Raw genomic sequence first — 7,996 nt, forward strand, 5'->3', positions numbered from 1 at the left:
ATTATTTCTATTTTTATTGCTTATATTTACCACAGATACATTTATAAATCTATATATTATATAGATTGTTTATACTTGCTATTATATATGTATATATAGTTACCTTAACAAATTATCACAAACTTGGTGGCTTAAAGCAACACAAATACATTATTTACAGTTATATAGGTTTGAAGTCCAGGGTCTCCTTGGAGCTCACTGGGCTAAAATCAAGGTGTCAGCAGGGCTGGGTTTTTTTTTTTTTAACTCTAGGGAGATTAATCTTCTTGGCTTTTCTAGCTTTTTTGCTCTTATTAAAATTTAGGCAGCAGATAAGTAACTCTGCTACTTTTGAGTTCATAGACATCATGTTGGTATGAGAATGAAAGGACTCCCCTGTTCCCTTTTCTTTTCTTCCTTTTCTGGGTTCCATTGATTTTTAAGGCTAAAAAAAAAGAGAAAATGGATTTTTATAATTAAGTAAATGTTCATAAGAAAACATCATATGTATGGCATTGCACGTACTGTTGATGACATTTTGGTTTTTTATGACATCAGAGACCAGACCTCCAGAGTTTAGACCTTTAAATTGATCATTTTCAGTATTTTAAACTAAGAATTAAACTTATGAGTACCTAATTTATTCCAGCACTTTGCTATAGGCTTAAAAATAAGTGTGTTAATTTAATCCATTCCAGAAATTGTGCCCTTCATCCTTAGTCCATTCTTTATCCTGGATGAATTATGCTGTATATTTCAGTTTTTAAAAATTGCAAAGTAATGGAGATTTGCTGCATATTGCACTGCAAAATAGCCAATAAATATGTCTCACTTTTTCCTTATTCTCTTGAATGTGCTCACACCATATTTCACACTGGATGAGAACTGTGTATTTTCTTTCTGTGAAGCAAGGCAACATAGGTTTTCTCATGACAGGCCGGAAATATTCACGGGTGCCACACTACTGATGCAAGGACTATGTGTGTGTAAGAATATTTGGTTTTGGAAGCATATCTATCTTAGGATTTCCATGGTAAAATAGCTGAGGTTCTTTCTAGTTAAAAAAACACAATTCAAGAGAGTTTTGGTGTTTCCCAGAGCCTTCTTGCCCTTGGCACATGGAACAAAGGGTGTGTGTGGAGAATTTACTCCAAAGCACTGCCACTCTGCCTGCGGTCCTCACCATTGTATCAGCACCTGGGAATCACGGCTTCTCCTGAAGTCGTTTGTTTATGATTCCAGCATGTTATTCTCCTTCACAAACTTCATTGTTCCTGAGTATAAACAAGTACCAGATTTCCTCATCACAAGCCTGCTTGCCTTTCTTGCTTTCATTCTCTGTTCTCTAATATTTTAATAATAATAACTGCCTTCTATTGAGTAATCACTATATGTCAGGCTTCAAGTTAAGCACTTTGTGTGCATGATAATATTGAAGCAACATCATAAGTTTATGTTATAGACTCTAGTATCAACCCTTTGTTTTAGATGAAGAAACCGAGGTGCAGAGAGGTTAAGTCGCTCACTCCAGGTCCCATGGCTAGCCAGACCTAGAGCAAGGAATTGTGCTGTAAGGAATAACTGTGTTACTTAGAATGGAGTTTTTTTGAGGATCAGTCTGGTGTGGACACACATAGCACCACAGAGAAACACATGAAAGCAGCAGAACTTTATTATACTCATGGGTCCTGAAAGTGGGATGTGTGGCACACTGAGCAGGGGTCCATAAGGGAGGAGCACCCTAGAGTGGGCTCAGTAAAGTGGATGGGGAGCCAGCAGAGAGTGAGGATCTGTGTACCTTTGTTGAGTGTCAGGGAGCAGTATGCAAGCAAAGGGGTGAGGGGGCTTCACTGATGTGTTGGAATGTGACCAGTTCTTAGAGGAACCTGTGGCAGGGACCAGCTCTATCACACAGGTGCCCCTGGTCATCTGGGCAGGGTGCTCACAGCCTGTTTGTGAGTGTGTTGAGGCATCAGGAAAATAGGAAAAACTTACAATATAGACTCTAACCCAAATGTATTCAATACCCAAGTGTCTCCTCCAAACCACTAAACTTCCCAGTTCTTTATTAAGTTCTACTGATCACAGAGCTTTATAGTTATTTTTTAAAATACCAATATCCTCATTTCCATGCTTTATTTTCATCTGCTTCAGGTTAAATGATTCTAGCATCTTACAGTTGTATCCTTAAATACTAGCGTTGTCTTACAATATGACATTTGATCATATTAGTTATTGTCACTAAATCCTCCCATAAAGACAAAAAAATGTCAGATTGAACATGCACATTTTTATCAGTTTAAAAGTGCTTTTAACCAAGGAGAAATGACAGAAATCTATGCTTTTATTCATAGGAGAAATAAAACATATTTTCCAATGTAAGTGACAGGTCTTATTAAAATACTTCCCTCATTTAGTTTAGAATATATAAATGTGGATCTTAAAATAGATATTTTAACTATTTGGTATAACTACTTCTATTTGAAATGTACTTTCCTGTGCATTATTGCACTGAAAGCAGGGAGCCATTTTTAGTCAGGTATAATTTTATTACTATTAACCCTTTTCATTCAGAGTAACTACCTAATTAGATCTACTTTTATTTCTCTGATTCAATTCAAGTGCAGAATATTAAATCTGGGGAAACCATCAAGATCATGAAGTAAATCCCCTCCTTTTAGAGATGAGGAAGGTAAATTCTAATTCCATGATGATGAAATGTTCACACGTGCATATGGCCTCCCATTATAATTTCCCAGTCTCCTTTCAGCTAAGCTTCTTGTAGCAAAGCTATGTATCTATGTGACTAAAATCTGTGGAAGGAATGAAAACAGAAGTATATTACACTAGCTTCCAGAAGCCTTCCAAAAGGGACAACTGGAATGTTTTCTTTGCCCTGTTCTTTGTTTTTTCCTTGTTTTGCTGCAGGAGCTCAGAGGTCACCCACTTAAGTTAAAACAAACAACAACAAAAAAATGTAGCCCAGAAAGAAAAGAGAAAGGGAAATAAACTTCACCTTGCTTAAACTGCTGCTATTTTTCTGTCACTCACAGATAAGCCTACTTCTAACTAGTACACAGCTGCCTTGTCAGAAAATGATCAAAAATTCCCCTTTTGTATGCTACCACAATCTACATCTTTATAGACAACATGGAAATAAATGAGATAAATTTCCCTCAAAAACAAGTCAATACCCAGATTCAAAAAGGCATATGCACCCCTATGTTTATCACAACACTATTTACAGTAGCCAAGAAATGGAAGCAACCCAAGTGTCCATCAGTAGATGAAAGGATAAAGAAGATGTGGTACATATACACAATAGAATATTATTCAGCCATAAGAAGAAAATAAATCCTACCATTTGCAACAACATGGATGGAGCTAGAGGGTATTATGCTCAGTGAAATAAGCCAAGTGGAGAAAGACAACTACCAAATGATTTCACTCATCTGTGGAGTAAAAGAACAAAGCAAAAACTAAATGAACAAAACAGCAGCAGACTCACAGAACCCAAGTGGACTAACAGTCGCCAAAGGGAAAGGGACTGGGCAGGATGGGTGGGAAGTGAGGGAGAAGGGGAATAAGGGGCATTATGATTAGCACACATAATGTAGCTGGGGGCAGGGGGGCGGGCGGGAGCGCACGGGAAAAGCAGTTCAGCACAGAGAAGACAAGTAGTGACTCTATGGTATCTTACTACGCTGATGAACAGTGACTGTAAGGGTGTGGTGGGGACTTGGTAATGGGGAGAATCTAGTAAACGCAATGTTGCTCATGTGATTGTATATTAATAATACCGTAATAAAAAAACCTAGCGGATGATCTCAGACACCTCTCCAAGAACATATCACGTGGCAAATGGCAAATGAGCATATGAAAAGGTGCTTAACGAAAACAAACAAAAATAAACAAGCCAGTAAAATCTATGCCCTGTGAATAGATTAGTAATAGACGTAAAAGAAGAGTATCTACAGTTTTGAAACTGAAGAGTTCTTTTCATTTTTACTTTTAGCAGCTTCATTGGGATATATTTGCAAGAATTTAAAGTGTACAGTTTAAGAGAGTTTAACATTCATAGACACCAGGGATGGGACTAAAAAGGTACTCATCTCAGATGCATTATTTAAGGAGACACCAAAACCTCACTTATCAAAATATATATTTTTTTAAAAATTAAATTGACAAGCAATGACCTTTGGGCCATCCACTTATTTTTGTAAATAAAGTTTTATTGAAACCACAGCTTGGAATAGGGTGAATTGTGTGAGATGGTTTCCTGCAAGTGCAGTCAGATCTTGTCTTCATCTAAAATTTGGTATTTTGTTCATTATGTTTTAATAAATAACTTGGATTTTAAGAAACATCACATTAAAATATTATTTATCTAGAAAGTATACTGAGTGTTTGCCTTCTCCCACACCTCCTTCTAACATCTCAGCAAGTATTGGGTGCAATCTCAGGAGCACTTAGAATCCCTTAATGGAAGGCTTGCACTGAGGATCTGGCTGGCCAGCTCTGTTTTTGACTGCCTTTGAGGCAAAGTCACTCCAAAATTTTGTGCTAACGTTCTCCTATAGCATGCTGTTTATTACTAGAAGAGATTTTTAGTTGCAGGATGTGTTGGAATATGGTTTCACTCTTAAGTTGATGTTTATTAGTAAGATTTAGGCAGGAAATATACTGGAATTTGTACAAAACCACACATAGCCAAATCATTAGTTAGAATTGCACTTTGGAGTTTTCTAAGGTATTAATTTTAAACTATGTTTATGAAACAAGCATAAAGCCAAACTCAGTACGGCAAATACAGTGTAATCAGGAAATGTCTGACTTAAGCTGCATATATAAGTAGACATGAATATATATCAAAACCACACACAGATTTACAGGGACTTCCTGACTGAATCATGAAGAATCATGTTTCTGAAATTCTTGAGCTGTTACTCATTTTGAAAAGGGTGTGTGTTGGAAAATAAAGGATAAGTTTGAATTATAGTTTTATAATAAATGGTGTCTTTGCTTTAAACATAATCATCGTGAAAGTAAAAACTTTGATTCAGGGAAGCTTAGCATCGTGGGCTCCTCTGTTTCTGGAATAAATTAGAATATGTTGAAAGGAATATAAAGATGAAAACATTCATTAATGTCTTATTTACTTGGATACAACACATCATCTTTGCTTTATATCTATAACCTATGCATTGATCTCTGTGTTCATTTATTCACTTAATTTATTCATTAATATTTTTTAAGGAATGAAGCTGGATGACAGGTATTGATTATTCAGGTATGTCAGTTCCAGGGTTTAGCCATTAACATGGCCTTTTTTTCACCCTTTTCTTTTCTTTTCCCCTACCTTTCCATCTTCCCGTTTCTACCATTTGGTAGGGAGAAACATCCAAAATTGAAAATAGAAAATAAGACAAAAGACACTATAGTAGTCTTGACTTTGGCTGCCTTCTCTTTTATTTTCCCTTTGCTATTTTGTCTTTTACAGCAGAATTAATCTCCTGCCAATAGTCATCTCTGAATCATCTAAGATATATGCCATATGTGATCCAGTACTATTCTACATTCAGAACAATGGGGCAATAGAACAGTGGACACAAATGCTGTTGGACCAGCCAAAATGAATCACCAATCACTGGTAGGTGGGCTGGATTTACCTAATCCTGCACATGCCCTAAGGACAGTCATCCCCAGGAATCATCTCCCAGCAGTCAGAGGGTAAAGAGATGCTTGGAACAGCACTTAGACTTCCCTCTCCATATTGTTTCCCCCATCCTACTCCAAACTGGACTTTATACTGAAGGGTGGTTATGGTGAAGGACCATCCTGGAATCATGCCTATCATTTAGCTGAGTGCTGTTGGCTCATCATTCATCCAGTCATGTTGATGTATATTACCTGCATCTTCAGGATTATTTGCATTTCTAGAAGACAGCTCTGTCCAGGCTATCCTCATCCAGTGAAGATTGAAATGAGTACAAATGAGTACTTGCAATAACTTGGTAATTCCTAGAGGGTCTCTCTAGAGATCTCCTAGGCATCTCTACAATGGTAATGACCCTGGTAAGGCAGGACAATATGAATACTCCCAGACTCTCCTTGTAGTCAGACAATACCTGAAATCTTGGAAAGAACAGGCATATTAACCATCTTACACTTATAATTTAGCTTACCCTGCTTTCATGGGTGATGTCCATCTCAACTAGTCTTTAATGATTCTAAACCTGCCATCTGGTACTGGACCCAGAGGAGGAGAACTGATATATCCATTCTAGTATCTCCTAACATAATTCTTTCTGTGCTTCCCAGCTCCCAGAACACTCCTTCAAATTATACCTCCAAATACTTACTGATGAAACTGAATTCAAACAGTAAATGAATTAAGTAAAGAAGCCGGAAAAAATGTTAGCACATAAAATTAATAGTCTATAAATATATACAAATGATAATGAGATATATAATGGAAAAGAAAACCACATTTATAATAGATACACAATAAAAGATAAATTATGTATAAATTGACTTAAGAAATGTACAAAACATATATGAAGAAAACTAAAATACTCAGAAAGAACACAAGTCAGCTTCACTAAATGAAAAGACATATTTTGTTCTAATTCAACATACAAAGATGCCATGCATACTTATCTACTTTAGATAACTTCTAAGTGTAATGTGATCTCAATAAAAAATACCACCAAGTTGTATTTTTTTCCTGGAGCTAGACATGTTGATTTTACAGCTCATATAGAATAATAAAGATACAATATTTGCTTATGAAATCCTGAAACAAAAAACCAATTGCAGGTGATTAGTTTAATAGGTATTGAAATTCACTGCAAAGCTTCCATACTTAAAAGTGTGATACCGATACATTAATAAACAGAAGACTAAAGGAAAAGAATAGCAAAGTTAGAAATAGACCCATGTTCATGGGTCTTAAGTATATGATATGGGAATTTAGTATGTGATAAATCTGTAATCTTTAGGCAATGGCAAAAAGGTGGAATTTTAATAAAAGATGTTGGGACAAATGATAGTAGAGAAAAATTAAATTTGAAATCACATTTCACATTTAAAATATGAACTCCAATAAATCAGAAACAAGTCAGAAAGCTAGTGTAAAAAATAATATAGAATATAGAAGTACTGGAAGAAAACATACAAATTCCTTTATATTCTGGGTATAGGGAACATCTTTCTATTATCTAAAATCACAAGCAAACAAAAGGTAGGTAGGTGAGTTCAACTACCCTTTAAAAAGTACTTTTGCAAGCCGCCAAAAACTCTAGACAACAACAAATTAAAAAATAAATTGGGATGAAATATATGCAGTATAAGTCATAGAAAAATAACTAATATTGTTGAATAAAAGTTTAAAAGTTGATGCTAAAAAGTCTTTAAAAAACACTAGAAAAAGAGGCAAAAGTCTCAAACAGGCAGTTCACAAGATACAAAAGCCTAGAATATGTGGAACTGAATTCCCAGAAGTAAAGGGAGGACCCAAAGTATATTTGAAGAGAAAAATGGCCAAAAATTTTTGAATTTAATAAAAATTATTTACCTCTAGATCCATCCAAAAGCTTAATAAATCCCAAGCATGAAAAACACGAAGAAAGCCACACCAAAGCCCATCATGTAAATTTCTGAAAACTAATGGTAAGGAGAAAATATAAAAGCAGCCAGGGGGCGGGGTTGGGGAGGGAGCACATTGTTATGGGGTGAATGTGTCCCCGCCAAAAAATTTGTATGTTGAAGTCCTAGCCTCCAGTACCTAAGAATGTGACTGTGTTTGGAATAGGGCCTTCAAAGAAGTGGGTAAAGTTAAATGAGGTCATGTTGGTAGGTCACAGTGCAGTCTGGTGTCATGAGAAGTAGTGGAAATTTTGACACAGAGAGACACCAGGTGTGCACACAGAGGTAAGGCCATGCCAGGACACAGTAAGAAAGGGACTATCGGTAAGGCAAGGAAAGAGGCCTTAAAAGAAACCAACCTGTCTAAACC

The sequence above is a fragment of the Manis pentadactyla genome, chromosome 5, assembly GCF_030020395.1.
Source record: "Manis pentadactyla isolate mManPen7 chromosome 5, mManPen7.hap1, whole genome shotgun sequence".
Taxonomy (NCBI): domain Eukaryota; kingdom Metazoa; phylum Chordata; class Mammalia; order Pholidota; family Manidae; genus Manis; species Manis pentadactyla.